The sequence below is a fragment of the Lactuca serriola genome, chromosome 5 (assembly GCF_051521515.1).
Source record: "Lactuca serriola cultivar US96UC23 chromosome 5, Lser_US96UC23_V15, whole genome shotgun sequence".
In the NCBI taxonomy this organism is placed as follows: Eukaryota; Viridiplantae; Streptophyta; class Magnoliopsida; order Asterales; family Asteraceae; genus Lactuca; species Lactuca serriola.
Genome location: NC_136412.1, coordinates 150,142,945 through 150,156,714, shown reverse-complemented (window position 1 = coordinate 150,156,714; position 13,770 = coordinate 150,142,945).

The following is a 13,770-nucleotide window of genomic DNA, read 5'->3' as shown; positions in this document are numbered from 1 at the left end:
TTGCCTCCTTTGATGCTTCGCTCGCTGCTATGTACTCTGATTCGCACGTTGAATCATGTCACACCCCCGAACCAGACGACGGAAATGTTTGGGGGCTTGTGTGTGACTTCATCTTGTAATATCATCACAATGTATATAATTGAAACAAGACAACACCATCATCATACATATCAAAATACAACCAACATTGTTTACATCAAGTATAGTATCATAAGTTACATCCCAAAAAATTTAATGTATGATGATAACAAAATTCGACAAATTTCCACATGTTCTTGTAGACCTTTCCGCTTAACGATTCCCTGAAAATACAAGTAATTTTGAAAACGTCAACATATATAATGTTGGTGAGTTCATAAGCATGTTCGAATGAAAAGTTTTGTATTGTTAGTAAAACGCCAGAAAATGCGATATTTTCTGAAAAATGGTTTGAACGTGATGTGGCAAAATCAAGTATTAATGCTTGTGTGTTTTTTGTTTTTGGAATGTATATAAAGATGTAATCCGGTTAAAATCTTGTATTTACTGTTGTAAATAGAATGTATTGTTTAACTGTGTATTTCCCCAAAAAATCATATATTTTTTGTTTATAAGAATGTTGTGGTCTCAATTGTAAGACTGAATATGTTTTCGTATCAACAAGATTTTATAGGTGTTCCATAAAATTATGTTGGAGAGGATCTCTAAGTGAGTCGTTTTAACCATACTTGATTATGACGAATTCGCCTGTCGTGGCGTTTTCAGGCGTCGGCTTGATTAAGGTAAGGTTTGTCAGCCTAGACTGGCATAGTCTAACTATAGCGAACAACTCAGGTGTGGGGTGTCACCCCGTAAATATCTAAACACAAACTCCCGCTCTCCCTCCAGGAGTGTTGAGAGAAAAACTTGGAGACACACTTGAACAAACGTTAGTACAAGTATATTGCGGAATAGAGTTAATCTCAAAGGATCTAAAAGCTCAACAATAATATAGTTAGATAGTTGGATAGTTAGTTGCATAAAGTAAAGAAATATAGATGACAACAGCTGTTATATCAAGAATACACTTAAATCGATTCATAACAAGGAATGCATTCACTCCGAGTTAGTAAGCGAGATCAAGTTTAGTGATTAAGTCTAGAAGACTTGCTCCGGAGAGAGGTTATATTCCAGCAGCAGTTTGAGTGTGAAGAGTAATAAGATAGACAAATGAAGAAGATAACTTAGAGAAATATATTCAGAATAAGTTCATAAGTTAACAGTAAGGAGTAAGAAGTGAGAAGTAAGGATTCGTAGTAAGAAGTAGTTTTGATACAAGAGAATGAATCTCTATTTATAGATATTCAGAAATAAACTACTCTATAAGCAGTCGTGCAAGGCATGCTGGATAATAGAGTACATTACATAAGATAAGTAAAAGAAATAACTAAGATTGCGGATGCTGAAGAGTTGATGATGGAGAACGGATGGGGTTACAGTTGTAGAATTGACTCCGGGTGCTGGATTGGCTGTGGGAGCTGAACCGTTGCGGTAGTAAAGAGAAGGTTGCGGTAGTTGAGTTCAAGAGGGTCACTTTTATGATTCAACAATTTCCCCCTAAGTGACCTCTTTAACTCCGGTTCAGTTATCAAGTTTGAGGAACTTGACCAAAATCCACCAAAATTTTCTAACATTTTCCAGCCAAGTGATTCTTCTTGTGATCTCAAACTTGACTTCAGCAGTAGTGTGCTTTGATCTTTCTACTGTGGTCTTGCAGATGTCAAGTTTCTTCTTGGGCAGGCGGTGCATGGCATTCATCGGAATGAAGTATTTGACATTGTCTGTCTTCCGTTTGAATATGATGCCAAGTTCCGGGAAGTTGGTTGCGCCTAGAGATCTTTCTTCATAGCCTTCGGTAAGCATTGGCACAGGTTCAAGTGGTGGAAGGTCAAATTTCTTGAGGATGGTGGGGTGGATGTCTGCGTCGATTTTGGCAAAGTCGCAAGCAGTGTCTTTTAGAAAGAGTTTGGCTTTGTCAAGAGATATCTGCATCTTCGGATGCTTCTCTGTCTTGTTTTGAAAAACTCTGGCAATGAGAAATATTTCTTCAGGATTCATGAAAGGAAAGTCCGCCTGGGTGCGTATGTAGTCATGCTCTCTTCTGGTAAGAGTGAATTGAGCAAAGTCTGCTTTCATGAACTTCCGCATCTTGTAGTTTTTCACTGCGGATGGTCTATCGTTAGACCATATGTTTTCTACCGAAGAGCCATGCTTCTCATAGAAGCGAGTGAGTCTTTCAAATTCCATCGGCAGACGCTTGTGATCAGGAAGACTGCGGTCAAAGGATTCGAAGACAGCAAAATACTTGGCATTGGGAGAAATTGGAATATCCCAATAACCATCGGATGGTGGTTCAGCATACGTGAGATGGGGAGTGTAGTCTTCATCTAGCAGCCTGCGGTGCTGATTGACCTATGAGTTGATCAGCGATTCATCGATCATAGTGTCAAATCCGCACTCTCTCCAGATGAGTTCAGCTAACTTGGCTGCTTTCCAGTCTTGTTTTCTTTGAGCTGTGGCAGGGGAGTCTGTGGAGCTTTTTGATGACATATGTTCCTCAAGGTTTTTGAAATGAGGAGGAGTCTCAGGCCTTTTGGATGTGTCTTTAGGAGGTGAAGAGGGGGGAGTTGGAGTATGTTGAGATGGTTGCGGTGAAGGTTACGGTGTGCGAATTTTCTTTGTGGTGATTGGAGGGCTCTGACGAATGGATGTATCTGAGTGATGGCCTTCTTCATCACTTCCCCTTCTTGAGGAACGCAACCCCGGTGCTTCCTCAAGCCATTGTTTGAGGCCATCCACTTTGGTACAGACCTCTGCAAAGTGAATTTTCATCTTTTCGGCCAGTTGTGAGTTATTTGGAGTGGCAGAGTTGAAGAGCAGCTTGTGTATGTCTTTGGTAAGCTAAAGTATCTCAGGGCCATGGAAATTGGAGGTAAGGGATTTCTGCATCCGGTTGATTGTTGCATGAAGAACAGAGATAGTGGACTCATAGGCAGTGTGAGTCTCATCTATCACCCTTTGAGATTGTGCAGCTTGATCCACAATGGCTGTTTGTAAGCCTTGTTTGATTGCGGTTACCTCAGTAATAAGGCGTTCCGCTGCGGCCATAAAGTCTTGATGATCGGCCTTGCGGTTGTTATCAAGAGATCGAATCCCCATTTCGACTTTGAGAGAGATGCGCTCAGCAGCCATACGCTCTCTTGTCTCAAGTCATTCAATGCGTTCAATTAGAGACTGCGGTCCTGGAGTATCTTCAGGTGGAGGTTGGGTAGGCTTAACTGCAGCCAAAATTTGATCGACTTTGGCTTGGAGATTGAGGAATTCTTTTCTGGTGACAACAACTTTCTTCTTTTTCTTTTTCTTTTCCTTGGGCTTAGAAGTTGAATGCTGAGAACCGCTGGATTCTTCTTCTTCTTCGAACATCATTAGGTCGTCATCTGAAGGATTTGGTTTGTTGACCTCTTGGATGTCTTCATCATCAAAACCGAAGGTTGGGGCTGAGCTGACTTCAATAGTTGGCTCTTCGTCTTGAGATGGATTGACTGCGGTAGATGGAACAGGAATTAAAGTAGGAGGAACATTAGATGTACCTGCGGCTGCGGTTGAGTCTTGAGCTTTCAATACAGTTTTGGCCATTTGATCCATCCAGGTTTGAACCTTTTGGATTGTGGCAGCAGTATGGGCATTGCTGATGGCATTTGCCCAGTACTTAGCCACATACAGGATTTCTTGTTCCTTCTGTTGTTGTTGTTTGACCTGTTACTCCTTGCGGGCTTGGAATGCTCTTTCAAAAGCATCATATTTCTTGATTTCAGCATCAGTAGTTGGCTGATACCGACTCCAAGAATCACTAGAATCTTCGCCGTCAATTCCTTGTATTCGCACCAAGGTGTCCCTTGGGTTCACGGATCCTTGCACATTAGTGCTCACCGTGCCTAAACCACCTAATAAAGATGTAAGCAGAGTAGGATTTCCTGGGCTTCCTCGGTCTCCTTGACCCGTGGTCAGGTCTGGCCTCGGCCCAGTTCTGGCATGGGCGAAAGAGATGCCCTGCGGATGGAGTGGTGTTTGAAGTGTTTGGGATACTTGCAAAAGGATGGAGTCTAACTCCTCAGAAGAAAAAAATATGCAGTCTGGAAGCCCTGGAGACCTTAGGGCGATGACCAATTTTATCTACTTGAGATATAACTGGGGGGTTGTCTCCACGTTCGGATGAGGAAGAGGATGAAACAATCTCACATGATGAGGTTGAGTAGTATTCGATAGAGGTATTGAATGGATATGCGGCCACCCCAAGGACTACCGGAGCCTGTTGAGAGGCTGCAGTATCAGTCCGGTCATGCATTTGGCCAGTGGTTTCAATTGTCTTTCTTTTCTTGAGGATAGCTATAGGTTGTCTATCTTCATCAGAATCACTGCTCGATACAGTGGTGGTTTTGGTTTTTCGTTTCTTAGAAGGTGCAGTTTGTTTTGGGGCTTTCTTCTTGGGTGTGGTAGCTTTCTTTTTAGAAGCCACAAATTTTCTTCGCTGAGAAATGTTAGAAAGTGTAGTGGTAGAGGGGGCTGCAGTACCCTCAGGGAGAATGGTTGTAGAAGGAAGAGGTGGGGTAGAAGGGTATGGGATAATACCCTCCGTGGCCTCTATATGATCTGAGACATCAGCAATCTCAAGACCAAGCAAGGTAAGAATGTGTGTGGGAAGCCTGCGGATAGGTCCAAATAGAGTTTGATCAGAGGAAGAGTGTACCTTCTGAGATCCTTGGTGACAAAAAAATTGATGTCACTGCCCAAGTCGAGACCAGCATCCACATGTAGATCAGAAATACATCGAGACCAAAATCAAGCAAAGGTGAGCTCGGTTGGGTTCTCTCTGGGGTGATCTTTGGGAATGTATTGGAGGAAGTCATCCCAAAGAATCTGGTCATAATTGACATCGTGGCCTGTGAAGATGCTCCATACCAATTCTAGCAGCTTTAAACCCATGTTGTCGATGCCTCTGGTCCTGCCAGACAGACAGCAGATGACAAAGTGGCATATGAACTACCAAACCGCAGGCAGTTGGTTCTTCTTGAACTCACCAATCCCTTGGATTGGTTTCTGATAACCCATTTGGTAGAGTGCGGTGGTGATGTCAGATAAAGATGGTGTGAATATCTTGATGGAGGGATGAATCAGAAGGTTTATGGCAGTCAAGAACTTCTCTTTGGTCAAGATGACCAAAGAATCATTGATGAGGTTAAGATGCACTTCTTGTGGGTTTTCCAGTGGTATGTATGCAGAAAGAGCACACTTGAAGAGTGTAGAAACAGGAACAACGTCAGTGAATGCGTCGAATGGGCCAAATAAGATGTGGTTCTTGAGATGCTTGATCATCAGTTTTGTTGGAGCATTATATGATTGATGATCTTCAAACACTGCTCGGAAGTTGCTTGAGGCGATCGATGGAGATGTGGAACCAGTTTGATTCATGGATTGCTTCTTGGATTCACCTGATTTCGCCATTGAGAGATGTGAGATTGGAGTTCTTGAGAGCTTTTGGGAGTTTTGAGAAAATAATCAATTAACAGAAAGCGTAAACGATTTTTAGAGAAGAAGGTGGGTTTATAAAGGGGGTAAAAGGATTTTAACCCTAGGTAAAAGATAGAAGGGGGGTAAGAAGTTGAATGGGGTTTTTGGGGGGAATCAATGATTCTAGGATTGAATCTCATCCACACGAATATGAAACAGTTTTTGGAGAGATTTTGAGAAATCTTAAAAGGGGTTTGCATTTAATGGTGGATTAGACGCATGGTAATACGTCAAGTAAACATGGGGTGATGAGAGAGAAAGTTGTAGCTGATGGGACGTGGTTGGGAGAGGAAAAGACAAGTTGAGGATGGATTGATTCGGGAATCGGTCTTTTTGTCATCATCCCTAAAATAGGTCTGATCCTGGGTTTATTCAGAAAGAGAATGTGACAGTTTCTAAAGGGAATGTTTGTATTTTATTTAATGAAGGATCATTAAATAGCACACAAGGATTCGAGAGTTAATGATCTGTTGGAATTTATTTAAGAAGATTGTGGATGAATTCATCATTGTGGTTGAGAAACTCCATCGCGGATGAACAGAGAAAGATTTCAGAGAGAATCTGTGAGATAACACTTGTACAAAAATTAGAAATAAAAGAACATTAAAACCCATGAGAGATACGTATGACATATGGTTGCGGTACATAGATTGCAGTATCAAAACCATCTATCATATGTAATTCTCAGTTAGAACCGCAATGGAGACCAATGATGGTCTGCGGTAGCTAACACTTCATAAAGAATTGTGGGTCCGGATTCATCATTCCCAACATTTGTAAGAATGCATTGAGTTTTGTAGAGTCAAGGGCTTTTGTGAAAACATCAGCAATCTCTTCATGAGTAGGAATAAAGATGAGTTCAATATTACCTTTCAAAATATGATCTTTGATGAAATGATACCGTAACTCAATATGTTTTGTCTTGGAGTGCTGAATAGGATTATGAGAGATCGCTATAGCACTTTCAAAGTCACAGTAAATTGGTATCCGCAGCATTCTGTACCCGTAGTCTAACAATTGTGTCTTCATCCAAAGAACTTGGGAACAGCAGCTGGCTGCGGCCACATATTCTGCTTCTGCAGTAGATAGAGATACACACGTTTGTTTTCTTGAGGACCAGCTTACAAGTCTTCCTCCTAGGAATTGGCATCCACCGGATGTACTTTTTCTATCGAGCTTACAACCTGCATGATCTGCAGCGATGAAGGTTTGAAGACTGAAGTCATTGCCTGCGGGATACCATAAGCCCATAGATTTGCTTCCTTTAAGATACCGAAGAATTTGTTTGGCTGCGGTCATGTGAGACACTTTTGGATCAGCCTGGTATCTTGCACATACACCAGTTGTGAAGACAATGTCAGGTCTGCTTGTGGTGAGGTACATCAGCGAACCAATGATACCTCTATAAGTATTGTGATCCACAGATTCACCAGAGGGATCAGCAGAGATCTTATAACCGAAGGCCATAGAGACCTTAGCAGAAGAGCAGTTGTCCATTGAATATTTCTTTAGAAGTTCGGTGGTGTATTTTTCTTGATGAATAAAAATTCCTTGCTGAATTTGTTTGACTTGAAGACCTAGAAAGAAATTAATCTCTCTATTCATGCACATTTCGAATTTGTTGGTCATGAGCTTAGTAAATTCATCCACCATTCCTTGATCAGTCGATCCAAAGATGATATCATCCACATATATTTGTACCAACATAAGGTGGTCACCATTTTCTTTTGTGAATAATGTGGGATCAATCAATCCTCTTTTGTACCCGGATGAGACAAGAAATTCAGAGAGTGTCTCATACCAAGCTCTTGGGGCTTGTTTCAGACCGTATACTGCTTTTTCAAGCTTATAGCAGTGGTCTGGAAATTCAACATTTTCAAAGCCTGGAGGTTGTTGAAGATAAACCTCCTCTTTTAGTTCACCATTGAGGAAAGCACTCTTAGCGTCCATTTGGTGTACCTTGACATTTTTGTGCGCTGCGTATGCTAGAAAGATCTGGATGGCTTCCATGCGTGCTACCGGAGCATACGTTTCATCGTAGTCAATTCCTTCTAGTTGACTGTAGCCCTTGGCAACAAGTCTTGCCTTGTTTCTGATGACTGAGCCAGATTCGTCTAGCTTGTTATTGAAAACCCATCTTGTACCAACAATAGTATGACCTTTTGGAAGAGGAACAAGTTGCCATACTTTGTTTCTTTCAAATTCTTCTAATTCTTCTTGCATTGCGGCTATCCAGTCTGGTTCAAGCAATGCTTCTTTGATCGTTCTAGGTTCAACCGAAGACATAAATGTTGCATAATGGCAATGGTCAGATAAGTCCTTGGAAGACCGAGTCTGGATACCTGCGGATGGGTTGCCAATAATTTGACCTGGTGGGTGGTCTCTTGTCCATACATGAAGTCGTGGCATTAGATGATCAGCAGCTGCGGTAGAAGGAATATCTTGGATGTCAGAGGAATCTGCGGTTGGGGAAGGCAGTTCCCCCTGGATTTAAGAGCATCCTGCTGAATCATCTTGATCTATTGGAGCAGAAATTACTTGAGGAATTGGCAGAGATTGAGGTTCCCCCTGGATTGCGGATGGGAGTTCCTCTGGAACCTGAGAAGGTTCCCCCTGGAATGCGGATAGGAGAGTGACAATTCTAGGATCGGATCTAGTGTCAATATTCTTTATGAATTCGTCATCTGAGTCCTCCGAAGGTTCGTTTGATGGAGAAGCTTCACTTCGGGCAGGAATGTAAGCAGCATCAGGTACTGGAACCTCAATGGTTGCAAGATGATCCAGAGTAGAGCTTTCCCCTTCAACCGGAGAGGTGGAAGTATTGAGCGATACTAATTCAGATATAGATGGTCTAGATACGTCGGCATGTTGTTGTTAAGCTGCGGGTGACACTAGGACTTCGGATAGTTTCGCCGTTTCAATGGGATCAAACAGATCATCATAATTGATTTCAACTAGATTCAGAGGTCCGGAAGTGGCTAGAATGTCACTTTCCATGATTGCATTGGTTTCGGTGGATGGAGGTGCACTGAGGATATGAGAGTCATCAAATTTCACATCAAAGCTTTCGATGATCAACCTTGTTCTTATGATGAGCACTCGATATGCAACCTAGTTAGTAGAATAACCAAGGAAGATACCTTCGTCAGACTTTGGTGCAAACTTGTTGAGTTGGTCTCTGTTGTTGATCACGAAGCATATACATCCAAAGATATGAAAGAAACCAACATTGGGTTTGCGATTGTTGAGACCTTCATATGGTGTTTTATTGACACGCTTGCATACAATACTTCGGTTTTGAACAAAGCATGTTGTTGCTACTGCTTCGGCCCAGAAGTAGAGATGAAGTTGGGCGAAGTTAAGCATGGATCTGGCTACTTCAACGAGAGTGCGGTTCCTTCTTTATACTACACCATTTAGTTGCGGTGTATAGGGTGCTGAAAAGTTGTGAGAGATGCCTTTGGAAATTAGGAAACTGTTCAGAAGATGATTAGTGAATTCAGTTCCATTGTCACTGCGGATGCGTCTGACTGGAAGCTTGATTTGAAGTTCGATTTCTTTGATGAAGATAATGAAGATCTGCGATGTCTCTGATTTGAGTCTAAGAAAGAAGACCCATGTGAAGCGTGTGTAGTCATCAACAATAACCAATATATATTTTTTGTGGTGAAGACTAGCTACGGTTGAGGGACCGCAGAGATCAATGTGTAATAGTTCCAGTGGTTCAGAGATAGAAGAATCCATTATCAGAGGATGGCTTGCTTTTGATTGTTTACCGCATTCACACGCTGGACAAAGAGTATCGTTGCTGAATTTGAGAATGGGAAGACCACGGACTAGTGCTCCTGTGACGAGGTTCTTGATGTAGTGAAAGTTGAGATGAGCTAGCTTGCGGTGCCATAGCCAGCAGACTTCGGATACAGCTTTGGACAGAAAACACAGCTGCGGTTTACCAATGATGAGATAAACATCAAGAGGGTACATCGTGCCTTCGGAGCGAGATTTGATTAAGCAAGTGTTGCGATCACTCATCATTATGTAACAGAATTGATTGTCAAATTCAACACGATGTCCTGCTTTACATAGTTGACCAACACTAATGAGATTGTGTTTAAGACCTTCTACATAAAAAACCTTCTGAATGGAAAAGTTTCCCGTAGTGAGAACACCGTAACCTCGGATGACACCGTTTGCATTGTTGCCAAACGTGACATTTCCACCATTGCATATAGGCCTGAAATCCCGAAGGTACTCTAACCTTCCGGTCATGTGCAAGGAGCAGGCACTCTCAATTAACCATTCTTATTCTTGTTCCTCCTTGCACAAAGCCTGAGAATTACACGGTTAGTTTAGGCATCCAAACAAGTTTGGAGCCAGGGACGATTGATGTATTCTTAAATGATGCATGGTCCGAGGTTGCATGGACAGGTCTTTTGTCAACTTTTAGACCTAATCCTGGGTGTTTGTTCAGATTTGGATTATTACGAGGTTTCAGAAAAGTACGAGATTTCTGACTTTTATTTGACTTGTCATCAGATAAAAACTTTTGACAGCTGCACTGACATTTACAAAAAGAGGGTTTGTCATTGAATCTGACATTGTGCTTGGTCAGCGGTTTATGGAGTGAATTGGACTTGAAATTGGTCCGAGGTGGGTAACTTCTGAAAGATTTGACATTTGATTTCTGAAAAGTTTGTTTTGAACGAGGTTTCGCACGTGGAAATCTTTGAGTTCCTCTAGGTGGATTTGGTAAAATTCCTTTCCACTTGTTTTGATGTGATTTTAAAAGTGTTAGAGTGGGTAAAATTCCTTTCCACTTGGGGTCATTTTGGGAATAGACCTGAAAAACGTAGTTTCTTACAAATTTGACACCTTTTTGGGTTGTGTAAGAAGTAGCAGGAGTGGCTTTTGAAACTGAACTTCCCTTTTTGTTTGTTTTCATGAAACAAGAATTTTTTGAAATGTAATTTGTGAAAACAAATTTTTCTGGACTCCTGGATTTTGGAATTCTCACATGTTTCTTATTTTTTGAAAAGCTGTCTGTTTTTGTTTCGAGATCTAATTTCTTCTTTGAAAGCTCTTTTTGCCAAAAATTTTGGTGAACCGCAGTCATTGTTACTCAACTGCGGTTTTCTGAGATTTTCTGAACAATTTTGAAAACGCAGACTAGAATCATCAGAACTTAAGGATTCTGGAATTTGAGAGCATTGGCCTACTTCAAAATTTTCTATAGGTAATTCGTGAAAAATTAGTTGAAGAGTTGTAGTTCCTTGAACTAAAGAGTTGCAGTCATTGTTATTCAACTGCGGTGAAGATGATTTGACTACCGCATAGTAGGTTTTCGATGAGACTGCGGTGGGACATTTCTGGGACAATTGACTATAGTGTGGAATACTATGGTCTGAGGACAAAGATGGAAAGTCCTTTGAGACTTCGGGGTTTTCAACAACAATTTCTTCATCAACTTCGGATGAAGTTTGAGAATTTGAATGAGTGGTGCCACTGATGGGAGTTTGATCACATGTGTGACTAGAATCCTCGGGCACAATTTCCTCAATGACACAATTATTGCTTAAATTGTGCAATCTAGCGAAGTGAGTTTTGATATCTTCGGGAAAAGTCTTGTCATTGACAGGGAAATGAAATTCTCTATCAGGAGGGACATACACTCTGCCTTTGTTGAATCGGGGTGAGGAATCCATTGCGGTAGGATACCCATTTGACCAACCCCAATTATATGTATTGTCCACGGTTCCATTATTTACCAAATTTTCAATAGCCTCACTTTCATTAAACAATTTTTCAATTAAGAGATTCAATCGTACAATTTCTCTCTAAGCTAAATCTCTTTGATTCAAGGCTATCTCTAACTGGGTTTCACTTAACATTCTAGCATCTTTCTCTAACTCTAGATCCTTCTCTAACATTGCCACCTTAAGTCTCTTGTTATCCAGTCTTCCTCTCACATGGAACATCTCTTGGGAGGCAATATTCTTCTCATCTAGGGCTTTGTTATAGTTTGTAAGGACGGCAACACAAGTGTCATTAAGATCATCTATGTAGGGTTGACAGTCATGCATGCTATAATTTAAAGTTTGGATCATGAGTTTTACCTGTTCAACGATGCTTAGATTCCCATCTTTCGCCATGTAGCAGTAGTTTTTGTTCAACACTGCTGACCCATCATCATCCGCAGTGGCCAGCATGCAGATTTTTCCTTTTCCCTTAACACTGCTGATGGTCTCTTCTTCATCCCCTGATGACCAAACTTGATGGTCTCTTTTAACTTGAGCCACATATGCCCTTGCCTTTCCTTTTTCTTCCAACTCTTGAGCCATTCTAAGATAGAATGCTCTGTCCTTGACTACATTGGCCTTACAATCTTTTGCGAAGTGATTTTCTTTATTGCATTTGTGACAAATCACAACATCAGTCTTGTCTTCTGATTGAGTACCGGAGTCATTGTTCTGAGGAGACTGTGGTATCTCCTTGGGTTGATTGTTCTAAGAGCCTTTAGGATACCGAGAGTAGTTGTTCTGAGGACCGAAGTTACGGTTGAATGGAGGTTTGTTGAATTGTTGATTCTTGCGGAAAGAAGAAGGTGGTATGCGGTTGAACTGTTGGCTAACTAGAGCAATAGCCTTCCGAAATTCCTCTTCATCATCATACTCAGAATCCGCTTCGTATGACTGTGGTGGGGTATCATACGATGAAGAGTAAGATGACTGCGGTGGAGCTTGTGCTATGAGAACAAGTGGTCCTCCGAAGTCAGCACAATCTTTGAGTATAGTGGATTCTTATGCTTGAAGTTCTCCATAGAGTTTGTAGAGTGATAAAGAGTGAATCTTCCTGTCACCTTGGACTATCATTTTGGCCGTAGTCCAATGTCGTCCTAAGCCATTAAGGAACTGGAGATTGGTTTCATGGTTGCTGCGGATGGTACCATCATTTGACAACTTTGTGACTATCAGGTTGAATCTCTTGAAGGAGTCTTCTAAACTTTCACCAGCATGAGCTTTGAAGTTGTTGAAGTCGTTGAGTGTGGTAGTGAGCTTCTTATCTTGTGCTTGTTCTGAGCCTTCGTACAGGTTTTTGAGTACATCCCAGATCTCTTTTCCTGACTTGCATTTTATGATAATATCAAAGTTGTCAGGAGCGACACCACAAGAAATTTCATAAAAAGCAATAGCATCATTTTCCATTTTATCGAGATCATCCTTCGTAGGACGGCTCATAGTTGGTTGACCTTCTCCTAGTCCGGTTTCCGCGTCGTCAGTTTGAACTGGTGTGAGGACTGGAATGTGTGGTCCTTCTTCCACGGATCGCCATACATCTCTACCCAGTCTTCTTAAGTACCTCTCCATTCTTTGTGACCAGTGATGATATTCATTTGCTACCAGTATCGGAGCTCGGTTAGAACCACCAACACTATTGGAGACATTCAGAGATAACGATTGTGCCATTTTTTTTTTTTTTTTTTTGAGAAATGAGCTTTAGTGGTATAGAAGGCTTAATGAGAAAATCAGAGTTCCGATATCCAAAAAGCAACCACTTTGGCTCTGATACCAATTGTTGAGAGAAAAACTTGGAGACACACTTGAACAAACGTTAGTACAAGTATATTGCGGAATAGAGTTAATCTCAAAGGATCTAAAAGCTCAACAATAATATAGTTAGATAGTTGGATAGTTAGTTGCATAAAGTAAAGAAATATAGATGACAACAGCTGTTATATCAAGAATACACTTAAATCGATTCATAACAAGGAATGCATTCACTCCGAGTTAGTAAGCGAGATCAAGTTTAGTGATTAAGTCTAGAAAACTTGCTCCGGAGAGAGGTTATATTCCAGCAGCAGTTTGAGTGTGAAGAGTAATAAGATAGACAAATGAAGAAGATAACTTAGAGAAATATATTCAGAATAAGTTCATAAGTTAACAGTAAGGAGTAAGAAGTGAGAAGTAAGGAGTCGTAGTAAGAAGTAGTTTTGATACAAGAGAATGAGTCTCTATTTATAGATATTCAGAAATAAACTACTCTATAATCAGTCGTGCAAGGCATGCTGGATAATAGAGTACATTACATAAGATAAGTAAAAGAAATAACTAAGATTGCGGATGCTGAAGAGTTGATGATGGAGAACGGATGGGGTTACAGTTGTAGAATTGACTCCGGGTGCTGGAT